Source organism: Jaculus jaculus, chromosome 17 (assembly GCF_020740685.1).
Source record: "Jaculus jaculus isolate mJacJac1 chromosome 17, mJacJac1.mat.Y.cur, whole genome shotgun sequence".
Classification (NCBI taxonomy): Eukaryota; Metazoa; Chordata; class Mammalia; order Rodentia; family Dipodidae; genus Jaculus; species Jaculus jaculus.
Window position 1 is genome coordinate 15272315 of NC_059118.1, and position 13597 is coordinate 15285911.

The following is a 13597-nucleotide window of genomic DNA, read 5'->3' on the forward strand; positions in this document are numbered from 1 at the left end:
AGCTGTTAAGGCATTTGCCTGTGAAACCAAAGGACCCAGGTTCGATTCCTCAGGACCCACCTAAACCAGATGCACAAGGGGCACATGTGTTTGGAGTTCGTTTGCAATAGCTGGAATGCCCATTCTCTATCTGTTTCTCTTCTCTCATCTCTCTCTGCTTGCAAATAAATAAACTTTCATTCTAAAATGGTGTTGTCTAAGATGCCTCCACTCCTTTCCTTTCCCCCCCCCCCCAAGGCATTGTCTCACGAGTGGTTGGGTTAAAGCTGTGTGTCACAACACCTAGCCTTTGGTTTTTGAGGTAGGGTCTCACTCTAGCCCAGGCTAATCTGGAATTCACTATGGAGTCTCAGACTGGCCTTGAACTCATAATAATCCTCCTACCTCAGCCTCCCCGAGGGCTGAGATTAAAGACGTACGCCACCGCGCCCTGAATCCTACTGCTCTTTTGACTATTTTCCCCCCTTTTCCCTTTTATTCTGAAATAGGTCTCACTAAATTGCCTGGGCTGAATTGGAACTCACTCTGTACCCTAGCTGGCCTTGAACTTGTGATCTTCTTACCTCAGCCTCTGGCAGTTAAGGCGCATGCCTGCAAAGCTTAAGGACCCAGGTTCGATTCTCCAAGTCCCATGTAAGCCAGACGCACATGGTGGCACATGCATCTGGAGATTGTTTGCAGTGGCTAGAGGCCCTGGCATGCCCATTCTCTCTCTCTCTCTCTCTCTCTGTCTCTAATAAATAATAATAATAATAATAATAATAATAATAATAATACCTTTAAAGCTGTATGGGCATTTGCAGCAGCAAGAGACCCCAGCATGCATGCACACACACATTTAAAAGAAGAAACTTGGCTCTGTTGCTGACTGTGTGGTCCCCTTACTTTCAGTGGTCAGCTTACTTACATTTTAAAATATTTTTTTTTATTTATTTATTGGAAAGAAAGAGAGAGAGACAGAGAGAGAGAGGCAGAGAGAGATTGGGAGCACCAGGGCCTCCAGTCACTGGAAATGAACTCCAGACATGTGTACCACCGTATGCATCTGGCTTACATGGGTCCTAGGGAATCAAACCTGGGTTCTTAGCAGCCTAGATGTCTCTCAACTGATGAGGGGATAATGAAGATGTGACACCTTTATACAATGGAGTTTTACTCAGTGGTAAAGAAAAATGAAGTTATGAAATTTGCAGGAAAATGGATGGATCTGGAAAAGATTATACTAAGTGAGGTAACCCAGGCCCAGAAAGCCAAACATCATATGTTCTCTCTCATATGTGGATCCTAGCTACAAATGATTGGACTTCTGTGTGAATAGGAAGAAAACTCAGTAGCAGAGGCCAGTAAACTAGAAATGTGATAAAAAAGGAATAGAAAGGAAAAGTCGGGTGTGGTGGCTCACGCCTTTAATTAAGCACTCAGGAGGCAGAGGTAGGAGGATTGCCATGAGTTTGAGGCCACTGTGACATGTCATAGTGAATTCCAGGTCAGCCTGGGCTAGAATGAGCGTCTACCTTGAAAAAACAAAAAGAAAGAATAGAAAGGAGGGACTTAATAGGAAGGTATTGTATATATGTAAGTAGAAGAACATATTAATGGGGGCAAAAAGGCCTAAGTGAGGTCAGGGGAAGAGATTAAATAAAGGAAAGGTGGAGGGAGGGCTAATCAAAATCTAAGAGGCTATAAATAAGTCATATGGAAACTACTTTTTTGGACAATGAACACACAAGAGCCATAGCTTGTTACTAGAAAATTTTCAGGGCCAGCGATGGGATACCTTCCAGTGAGCTGTAGGCCAGGGAGGTCCCTGATGCCCCCCAAACATTATAGGCCATTGCTGAAGCCCTTGGTTTCCCAGCAGGAATAGATAGTAAGACCCTATTGCTGAAGACTCCACATACTTGGACTGCAAGGCCCCTGAGAAATCCTGCTGGAGCTGAGCTGATAACCTCCTCCATGTAGACCAGCTGACAGAAAGCTGGAAGAAGCCATTCTACATGCAGTTCAATGGGAGAGAGAGAAATCACCAGTGAAGATACCCAACAGTGGACACTGCAAGCCTTATATTTGGCCATTCAGGCCAAATGAGCCAACGGGTGCAATAGTGGCACGTCTGTCATGGTGAAAACTAGCAGCCCTCTAATTTGACTGGAGGCCCGCTCCATGGTAGGAAATGTATCCCTAATACTGAAAACCTACAACAGGGGTAATTATGATCCCTAGGGGTATAATGTCCGCTGTCTGGCTAAATGTATATACTATGCTCACTAAACTGCCCAGTAAGCACTTTTCTTAATGTTCATGCCCATATATTAATGCTACTCTCACTTTTGGTTAGAGAAGCTTCTCTTTTCAGATGGCAGTGATTGTAGGATGACTCACAAAGCACCATAGTGCTGAGAAGACGTGACAGAGGAGTGCTCAGCACTGAAATATATCGATCACATCTACCAAGGCTCAAGGTCCATTGCAGAAGAGGTGGCAGAAAGAATGTAAGAGCCAAAGGAAGGGTAGGACTCTTTACAATGTGCTCCTCCAGACACAAAATAGCCTGGATATCCATGACCTCACAGTGCCTGCCACTACCTACACAAGACCATCATAATAGGAAGAAAAGGTCATGCCATCAAAATAAAAGAGAGACTGATTGAGAGGGAGAGGGTATATGATGGAGAGCGGAGTTTCAAAGGGGAAAGTGGGGGGAGGGAGGGAATTACCATGAGATATTGTTTATAATTATGGAAGTTGTCAATTAAAAGTATATATTTTTTTAAAAGTAGAATGAGCCGGGCGTGGTGGCGCACGCCTTTAACCCCAGCACTCGGGAGGCAGAGGTAGGAGGATCACCATGAGTTCGAGACCACTCTGAGATTACATAGTGAATTCCAGGTCAGCCTGAGCTAGAGTAAGACACTATCTTGAAAAAACAAAAGTAGAATGGTGGGCTGGAGAGATGACTTAGAGATTAAGACACATGCCTGCGAAGCATAAGGACCTGGGTGTGATGCTCCAGGTCCCGTGTAAGCCTGGCATGCTCATTCTAGCTCTCTCTCTCTCCTTCTCTCTGTCTCAAATAAATAAATAAATAAATAAATATAAACTCTTAAAATGATCCAGGAGTGGTGGTGCACACCTTTAATCCCAGCACTCGGGAGGCAGGGGTAGGAGGATCACCACAAATTCGAGGCCACCCTGAGACTACATAGTAAATTCCAGGTCAGCCTGAGCTAGAGTGAAACCCTACCTCGAAAAACAAAACAAACAAACAAATAAAAATCTTAAACAACAACAACAAAAAGCAGAATGGAGGCTGGGCACGGTGGTGCATGCCTTTAACTCCAGAAGTTGGGAGGCAGAGAAGTAGGATTGCTGTGAGTTCAAGGCTACCCTGAGACTACATAGCCCAGCTCAGCCTGGGCTAGAGATAGACCCTACCTCGAAACAAACAAAACAAAACAAAACAACAACAACAAAAAGTACACGAGGGCTGGAGAGATGGCTCAGCAGTTAAGCTCTTGCCTGTGAAGCCTGAGGACCCGGGTTCGAGGCTCAATTCCCCAGGACCCACATTAGCCAGATGCACAAGGGAGCGCACGCATCTGGAGTTCCTTTGCAGTAGCTGGAGGCCCTGGCGTGCCCGTTCTCTCTCTCTCTCTCTCTGCCTCTTTCTCTCTCTGTCTGTCTGTCACTCTCAAATAAATAAATAAAAAGAAACAAAAAAAATGTACAAGAAAAGTTACAGTTTCTCAAAAGTTGGAGGGACACTGCCTGCCGTGTGACATGGCCCCCCAAGAAAGACAACTATTGCCATTGCCATATTTATCAGAAGCAACTGCAAACTCTCAGGAACTTGGGTCTGTTGACAAGGAGTGGGGTGGGAAAGTCATCAGACACAGACACACAGACACACAGACACACAGGACACACACACAGAGAGAGAGGAAGCAGGGCATTATAGCACAGGCAGGAGCCCCTCACCTAAAGGCTAGGAGATTAGATGGCAAGGGGCCCAGAGCTTAAAGGAAAATTGAACATATAAGAAAGCGTGACAGCATCTAGAAACAAAATCCATGTATACAGCAAGGAGAAAAACACCCAGGCAAATAAGAGAGCTTATAAAACCAGAATACAACCAAGAGAGTGATCACACACATGGCAAGCCCTTTTATGGCTCAGACATCTAATTAGAGTGGACCTTGACATCAGATTCAGGGGTGGGAGGGAAATATCTCATTGGTTCATGGTTTGGTGGGGGGGGGGCTGACTCTGGAGAGGCCAGTCCACCTAGGTGCATTACACTAGGGCAGCAGTAGATGGCGCTGTTGCTGACGATTTGCCCGCGGCCATCTTGGGCGAGACCTGATCAGACCAGTGTTCTAGTTTTGCTGGGGCACTTGAGGTGCCATCTCCTCGTCCTTGGGGCCTTCCCCCTGGCTGACTGCCTACAAAAAGCTATCTTGCTCCTGTTTCTCCTTTAGAAGTGCATGTCTGTAACCCCAACATGAGGTGTTAGAATTCGGGATTGATTCCAGCAAAGTTTAGAAATACAAGAATGGGGGCTGGAGAGATGGCTTAGCGGTTAAGTGTTTGCCTGTGAAGCGTAAGGACCCCGGTTCGAGGCTCGGTTCCCCAGGACCCATGTTAGCCAGATGCACAAGGGGGCGCACGCATCTGGAGTTCGTTTGCAGAGGCTGGAAGCCCTGTTGTGCCCATTCTCTCTCTCTCTCTATCTGTCTTTCTCTCTGTGTCTGTCGCTCTCAAATAAAAAAATAAATTAAAAAATGGACAAAAAAACGGAGGGAGAATGGGTGTACCAGGGCCTCCAGCCACTGCAAATGAACTCAAGACACATGCGCCACCTTGTACATCTGGCTAATGTGTGTCCTGGGGAATCAAACCTGGGTCTTTTGGCTTTGCAGGCAAATGCCTTAACCACTAAGCCATCCCTCAAGCCCCTTTTTATTTCTTGTTTTTTTTTTTTTTTTTTTTTTGAGGTGGGGGTCTCACTCAAGCCCAGGCTGATCTGGAATTCACCATGTAGTTTCAGGGTGGCCTAGAACTCACTGTGATCCTCTTACCTCTGCCTCCCAAGTACTGGGATTAAAAGCATGTGCCACCGCACCCTGCTAGACTTCCCTTTCTTAAAGTCACTGTGTGGGCACATGGGTGATTTCTGGGGACAGATCCCTCTGTTATGTAGGGTTGTCTGTGGCCTGTGCATCTTAGGGTGTTTAGGAGTTTCTCCCATAGACTCAAAGGCCAAGCGGCCAGGACAGGACAGAGACTACAGCTGGTGTCAGTGGCCTTTTTCACAGCCAGTCCCACAGGGTCTTGCTCTAGCCCAGGCTGACCTAGAATTCACTATGTAGTCTCAGGGTGGCCCCGAAATCACAGCAATCCTACCTCTGCCTCCCAAGAGCTGGGATTAAAGGTGTGAGCCACCACGCCCAGCCACTTTTTTTTTCTTTTCCATTCTTGGTCCTGTGGTATTTCGGACTCCTAAAACACTTCACGGGTTTTTCAGTTGGGTCAAAAAAATCCAGGGGAGAAAACTGCCAGTTTTGACTTTTGGAGCACAAGGTTAAGTGTGCATCATTCAAGACACAGAAATGCATAATTATGAACTAGGGAAAGTGGTAGACACAGAAGTGATGCAATGTCAGCCATGTTTATTAAATGACCACAAATGGGGGATTCATAGGTAGACAAGTCACCTGGTTGGAAGAGTCAACATGTTTTCTTACATCAGTTGGCTGCCAGCACAGAATGCCTTGGGGCTAAATATTAACTAAGTGCAACATCTTACAGATCGTTCTTCCTGTGGTCAAGGGGAGGAGCGAGGGTGGCCGGGAACCCATCAAGACCCTTAGCTCTTGCAGAGCTGGGTCGAGGATAGAGGTCAAAGCAGGGCCTGGGTCTGGCGTGCAAGGAGCTGACTCTCTGCTCTCACCCCGCAGGGCAAGAGAGGCTGGATGAGGATTGTGACCAGCACCTATAAGGAAGGAGAGGGTGCCAGCTACAACCTTGCCATTGAGGAGTCTTGCTCGTTCGGGGACCCCATTGTTTAGTGGATGGCTCTGAAGCAGTGTCATGAACCATGAGCAGAGGACGCCGGGCTGGGTGTGGGACTGGGTGACTGGAGACAGCACTGGACATGTCGATGTGGGGAGCAGCGTGGGACACGAGAAGGGCTGACGAAGGACAGGCACCTGTACAGCAGTCCCCAAGCCGACGCTGCCTTCAGCCACCGGGGAGGGTGGCCTGTAGCCCAGGAAGAGAGCAGAGTCTTGGTATTTCACATTTAGCAGATGTGTCTAGACTAGGGCACCTAAGAGGCCCCACCACCAGTTCTGATGTCACCTTGGAGTCATTAAGGAGGGAGGTGGCCATTTCAAACTGTCCAAGTGACAAATAAAGTACCCACCTGGCTTTATAAAAAAAAAAGGACAAAAAAATATTAAAAAAAAAAAAAAAGAAATACAAGAATGCTAGGTCTGGCTAAATGTGTGTACTATGCTCACCAAAATGCCCAGTAAGCACTTCTCTTAATGTTCACACCCATATATTAATGCTACTCTCACATTTGGTTAGAGAAGCTTCTCTTTTCAGATGGCAGTGACTTTAGAATGACTCAGAAGGCATCATGGTGCTGAGAAGACGTGACAGGAGTGCTCAGCACTGCAATATCTCTATCACACCTTCCAAAGCTCAGGGTCCGTTGCTGAAGAGGTGGTGGAAAGAATGTAAGAGCCAAAAGAAGGGTAGGACTCCTTACAACGTGCTCCCTCCAGACACAAAATGGCCTGGATATCCATGACCTCACAGTGCCTGACACTACCTACACAAGACCATCATAAGAGGAGGAAAAGATCATGCCATCAAAATAAAAGAGAGACTGATTGAGATGGGGAGGGGATATGATGGAGAGTCGAGTTTCAAAGGGGAAAGTGGGGGAAGGGAGGGAATTACCAAGGGATATTGTTTATGATTATGGAAGTTGCTAATAAAAAGAAGGAGGAGGAGAAGGAGAAGAAGAAGGAGGAGGAGAAAGCAGAGAGTGGTGGCGCATGCCTTTAATCCCAGCACTCAGGAGGCAGAGGTAGGAGGATCACCATGAGTTCGAGGTCACCCTGAGACTCCATAGTGAATTCCAGGTCAGCCTGGACTAGAGTGAGACTCTACCTTGGAAAAAAAAAAAAAAAAGACATATAAGAGAGAAAGCCAGCCCCAACTATTACTTATGGGAGGGCCAGCAGCTTTCCCAGGATATAGGGGAGAGTAGAGTTATATAGGGTGAGGGATTGGGGGGGAATCTTTGGGAGACAAGAATTGGAGGGAAGGTAAGGCCTTTATTATTATTATTTATTATTATTAATGCCTATCCAGGTGGCCTGATAGCTCCTGAGGCATGATCTCTGAGTTGTGTGCTTGCTTCTCTCCCCCAACCCCGAGGTAGGGTCTCACTCGAGCTCAGGCTGTCCTGTAATTCACTATGTAGTCTCAGGCTGGCCTCGAACTCACAGCAATTCTCCTACCTCTGCCTCCCGAGTGCTGGGATTAAAGGCTTGCACCATCATTCTCAGCTCATGAGCTTGCTTTGTAACAGAAGTCCCTTATCATGCTATGGTCCTGGAAAGTTTTATGGTCCACCAAGGTCTGTGGTCCAAGGCCAGTGGTTCACTAAGTCTTCACTAGGAAAGTAGAGACAGAAGATTAGAAGTTCAAAGTCAACCCCAGCTATATAGTGTTAGATTTGTGGTTCACACTAGAAGGCCAAAGTTGAGTTTCTTGGGTTCAAGGTTTTGTTTTGTTTTTTCAATTCTTAAAAACTATTTTATTTATTATTTGAGAGAGAGGCAGAGAGAGAGAGAGAGAGAATGGGTATGCCAGGGCAGTCAGCCACTGCAAACAAACTCCAGACCTGTGCGTCACCTTGTACATATGTGGGTACTGGACACTCAAACCTGGATCATTAGACTTTACAGGCAAGTGCCTTAGCCAATAAGCCATCTCTCCAGTCTAGGCTCAAGGTTTTAATCAACAGCAGAAAAGATCAGCAGGGTCAGAAATAAAGGGGGTGGGGGAGGAAATTTCAGAATGCCAGAAAAGACTGATAATATCTGAGACAAAAAAAAGGGGGGGGGAGGGCTGGAGAGATGGCTTAGTGGTTAAGCGCTTGCCTGTGAAGCCTAAGGACCCCGTTTCTAGGCTCGATTCCCCAGGACCCACGTTAGCCAAATGCACAAGGGGGCACACGTGTCTGGAGTTCGTTTGCAGTGGTTGGAAGCCCTGGCGCGCCCATTCTCTCTCTCTCTCTCTCTCTCTCTCTCTTTCTCTGTTGCTCTCAAATAAATAAATAAAAATTTAGAAAAATTTTAAAAAGAGGGAAGCCTTGAAGCCCTAAGTGAGGGGAGGAAAAAGATGTTAAGGGCCTTCAGGAATGGGTAAGAGGTGAACCCCTGTGAGAGAAAGGGGGTTGAACACCTGTGACTCAAGATGATAGGAGCCTACACCTCGTGGGGGAGGAGGGACAGTGTTTTCCTGGATCAGGATTTTATGGCCAGCTATTAGGGCTGTCAGGAGTGTCTGCAGAAACTCCCTCGGGGAGGAGAGGTTCGGATTGCCACATCCCCACCCAGGGCCACAGGTAGTGTCTGAAAGGAGGTCTCTTTCCTCATCCAAGCCCTGGGGCAGCAAGAATTAGTCAATTTCCTTAGCAACAGATAGGGATTATATGATCCAGTGCACACCTGTTGGGAGGCGGAGGTGAGGGGACAGAAGAAATCTAACAATGAGTTTGAGGCTAGACGGGACTACATGAGAAGAGAGGGAAAAGAGAGAGAGAGAAGAAGAAGAAGAAGAAGAAGAAGAAGAAGACAAAGAGGAGGAGGAGACACATAGAGAGGAAGAAGAAAAAGAGGGGCTGGAGATATGGCTCAGCAGTTAAGGTCCTTGCTTGCAAAGTCTAACAACCCAATTTAAATTCCCTAGTGCACAAAGTGGCGCAAGCATCTGGAGTTTGTTTGCAGTGGCTGGAGGTCCTGGTGTGCTCTGTGTCTGTCTCTCTTCTCTTTCTGCTTGCAAATAAATAAATAAATAAATGAAATATTTTAAAAAGAAGAGGGAGGCTGGAGAGACGGCTTAGTGATTAAGGCACTTGCCTGTGAAGCTAAAGGGTCCTGGGCCCATGTAAGCCAGATGCGCAATGTGGCGCATGAATCTGCAGTTCATTTGCAGCAGCTGGAGGCCCTGGTGCACCCATTCCCTCTCTCTCTCATTCCCCCTCTCTCTCATTCCCCCTCTCTCTCATTCCCCCTCTCTCTCATTCCCCCCTCTCTCTCTGCCCCTTCCTCTATGTCAAATAAATAAAAATAAAAATATATTGCTGGGTGTGGTAGCGCACGCCTTTAATGCCAGCACTCTGGAGGCAGAGGTAGGAGGATCACCGTGAATTCGAGGCCACCCTGAGACTACATAGTGAATTCCAGGTCAGCCCGAGCTAGAGCAAGACCCTGCCTCAAAAAAATAAATAAATAAAAATAAAACTATATTTAATATTTAGGGCTGGAGAGATGGCTCAGCGGTTAAAGTGGTTGCCTGCCATGTCTAATGACCCAGATTCATTCCCCAGTGCCCATGTAAAAGTCCAGATGCACACAGTGGCACATGCATCTGGAGTTTGTTTGCAGTGACTAGAGTCCCCAGCACACCCAATCTCTCTCTTTTCTTTCTGGGTGCAAATAAATAAAGAAATAAAATATTTTAAAGTTTTATAAGGATTTAAAAAATATTTGTTTATGGGCTGGAGAGATGGCTTAGTGGTTAAGTGCTTGCCTGTGAAGCCTAAGGACCCCGGTTCGAGGCTCGGTTCCCCAGGTCCCACGTTAGCCAGATGCACAAGGGGGCGCACGCGTCTGGAGTTCGTTTGCAGTGGCTGGAAGCCCTGGCGCGCCCATTCTGTCTCTCCCTCTACCTGTCTTTCTCTCTGTATCTGTCGCTCTCAAATAAATAAAAATTAAAAAAAAAATTGTTTATTTGAGAGCCGGAGGGAGAGAGAGAATGAGTATTAATGTGGATCCTTCAGGGCCTCTGGCCACTGCAGACAAACTCCAAATACATGTACCACTTCTTGCCTCTGGCTTTCCGTGAATACTGTGAATCAAACTGGGGAAGTCGGGTTTTTCATACAAGTGTCTTTTTAACCACTGAGGCATCGCTCCAATTTTACTTTTTTCAAAAATTTATTTTATTTCAGAAAGAGAGAAAGTGGCAGATAGAATCGGCGCACAGGGCCTCCAGCCGCTGCATAGTGCTGTGCCCAGTCCTCGGCGCCCCCAGTGACCACCAAGGAGAACCAAACACGTATGCAAAGGCTGAAGCTCGGACTCTTGACTTCACCAACGCAGTGGATCCGTCCAAGAGCCCTGAGCATCGGGGGACAGGGTTTTTTTTTTATAGGGATTTGAACAAAGAAGTAGGGGAATGGTTACATGATTGGTAGATTTAAGTAATAACTGCACTTGTATTTTTCTGATAGGCTTAGGATGCTGGGGGGCAGAGCTGGTGGGCAGGGGGCTAGGGGGATTTCAAGCAGATTAGGCAACCTTTATTGTGATTGGCTGTGTGTGTTTGAGGAACTAAGCAACTTATCTTATGACTGTAGAAATGTATGGCATAGGTAGTTTGTGATCTTTTTTCAGTAACTGTTAAATTCTTATTTAAACCTTGCTGGGAAACAGAAACTTAGGCCTATTGGTGACTCTGAAGCCTGTCATGGCGTCCCTCTGGTTCCTGAGTCCTTCACATAGAACTCCAGACGCATGCGCCCCCTTGTGCATCTGGCTTACATGGGTCCTGGGGAATTGAACCTGGGTTCTTTGGCTTCTAAAGCAAATGCCTGAACCGCTAAGCCATCCCTCCAGCCCTAATTCTATTTTTTTTAATTAAAAAAAAATTTTTTTTTGAGGCAAGCTCAATAGACTGGTCCCTTTTTAAAAAGAATTATTTATTTATTTATTTGATATATATGTAGAGAGAGAATGGGCACACTAGGGCCTCCAGCCACTGCAAACAAACTCCAGATGCATGCGCCACCTTGTGCGTCTGGCTTTATATGGATACTGGGGAATCAAACCTGCTGACCCTTTTTTCTTTTCCTTCCTTTCTTTCTCTCTCTCTCTTTCTTTCTTTTTTGAGGTAGGGTCTCACTCTGGCTCAGGTTGACCTGGAATTCACTATGTAGTCTCAGGGTGGCCTTGAACTCATGGTGATCCTCCTATCTCTGCCTCCTGTGTGTGCTGGGATTAAAGGTGTGCACCACCGCACCTGGCTTCTGACCTTGTTTTTTTACCTTTTTATTGACAACTTCCATACTTACAGAAAATAAACAATGATAATGATTTCCTCCCCCCCCCCACTTTCCCTTCACGAATCCACACTCCACCATATCCCCTCCCTGTCTCCATTGGTCTCTCTTTTATTTTGATGTCATCATCTTTTCCTCCTATTATGAGGGTCTTGTGAAGATAGTGTGAGCTTAGTATTGTGAAGTCATGGATATCGAGGCCAATTTCTGTCTGGCCAATTGCATTGTAAGCAATCCTGCCCTTCCTTTGGCTCTTGCATTCTTTCTGGCACCTCTCCCTCAGTGGACTCTGAGCCTTGGGAGGCGTGATAGAGATGTTTCAGTGCCGAACACTCCTCTGTCACATCTTCTCAGCACCAAGTATGCCTTTTGGGTCATCCTCGTAGTCACCGCCATCTGAAAAGGTAAGCTTCTCTAACCAAAAGTGAGGGCAGCATTAATATATGGGTATGAACATTAAGTAAAGTGCTTTACAGGCAGTTTGGTGAGCAAAATATACGCAATTGAGCCACACAAAAGCAGGCATTACACTCCTAAAAGTGTGCTGTTTTATAAAGTAGACCTCGGCTGCAGAAGGCAAGCCCCCCACCCGGAGGCTCCCTGCTGGGAAATAAGAATAGGCATTCGACCCACGAGTGTGGGTCAGAGTCTGTGAGCATCCATGGCAGGTGCTGCTGGACTAACTCCAAGGGTTTTTTTTGTTTTTGTTTTGTTTTGTTTGAGGTAGGGTCTCACTCTGGCTCAGGCTGACCTGGAATTCACTATGTAGTCTCAGGGTAGCCTCGAACTCACAGCAACCCTCCTACCTCTGCCTCCTTAGTGCTGGGATTAAAGGTGTTCACCACCATGCCTGGCTTTTTTTCTTTTAATTTTTTGTTCATTTTTATTTATTTATTTGAGAGTGACAGAGAGAGAGAGAGAGAGGCAGATAGAGTGAGAGAGAGAATGGGCGCACCAGGGCTTCCAGCCACTGCAAAGGAACTCCAGACGCGTGCGCCCCCTTGTGCATCTGGCTAACGTGGGTCCTGGGGAACCGAGCCTCGAACGGGGGTCCCTAGGCTTCACAGGCAAGCGCTTAACTGCTGAGCCATCTCTCCAGCCCGGCTTTTTATTTTTTATGTGAGAGAACAAGAGAGAGATAATTGATGTGCCAGGGCCTCCAGTCAGTGCAATCAAACTCCAGATGTATGCACCACCTGTGTGTTTGGCTTATGTGGGTTCTGGAGAGTTGAACCTAGGTCCTTAGGTTTCCCAGGAAAACACCTTAACAACTAAGCCACCATCTCCTTTTTTTTTTTTTTTTTTCTTTTTGGTTTATCAAGGTAGGGTCTCACTCTAGCTCAGGCTGACCTGGAATTCACTGTGTAGTCTCAGGGTGGCCTTAAACTCATGGTGATCCTCTTACCTCTGCCTCCTGAGTGCTGGGATTAAAGGTGTGCACCATCACATCCGCCTCACTTGTAACTCTTGAGCCCACCAAACTTAGTATATTTTTACTTAACTGGGCTCTAAACTAGATTCTACTAACAAGAGGACATGAAACAGAAATTCCTGGCACGAAAAACAATTGACATGGAATTCACTCCTTTAATTGCAGGCATGGGGGCACATTTCCTAGCGGATGGCTTAAACTGGATACTTGATTTCAAAGTCATCCGATCTGTCTGCATTTAAAAATAAGAAAGTATCTTTTAACGAGGCCAAAGCAGTCCAATCATAAAAGGTCACTGTGAAAGTTCATCCCCTCCTCACCCTTTTGGCTGGCCCTTCTCCCAGTGGTAAATGGTGACATCAGTTTCTTGTGTATTCTTAGTCATGGAAACCTCCAAGCTGGAGGTTGGCTGTGCTTTTTGTACACTGCACTCAATTTCCTTTTTTTTTATATTTTATTTTATTTTTCTCAATTTTTATTAACATTTTCCATGATTATAAAAAGTATCCCACGGTATCTCCCCCCCCCCCACTTTCCTCTTTGAAACTCCATTCTCCATCATATCCCCTCCCCATCTCAATCAGTCTCTCTTTTATTTTGATGTCATGGTCTTTTCCTCCTCTTACGATGGACTTGTGTAGGTAGTGTCAGGCACTATGAGGTCATGGATATCCAGGCCAGTTTGTGTCTGGAGGGAGCACGTTGTAAGGAATCCTACCCTTCCTTTGGTTCTTACATTTTTTTCTGCCACCCCTTCTGCATTAGACCCTCAGCCTTGGAAGGTGTGATCGAGATGTTAC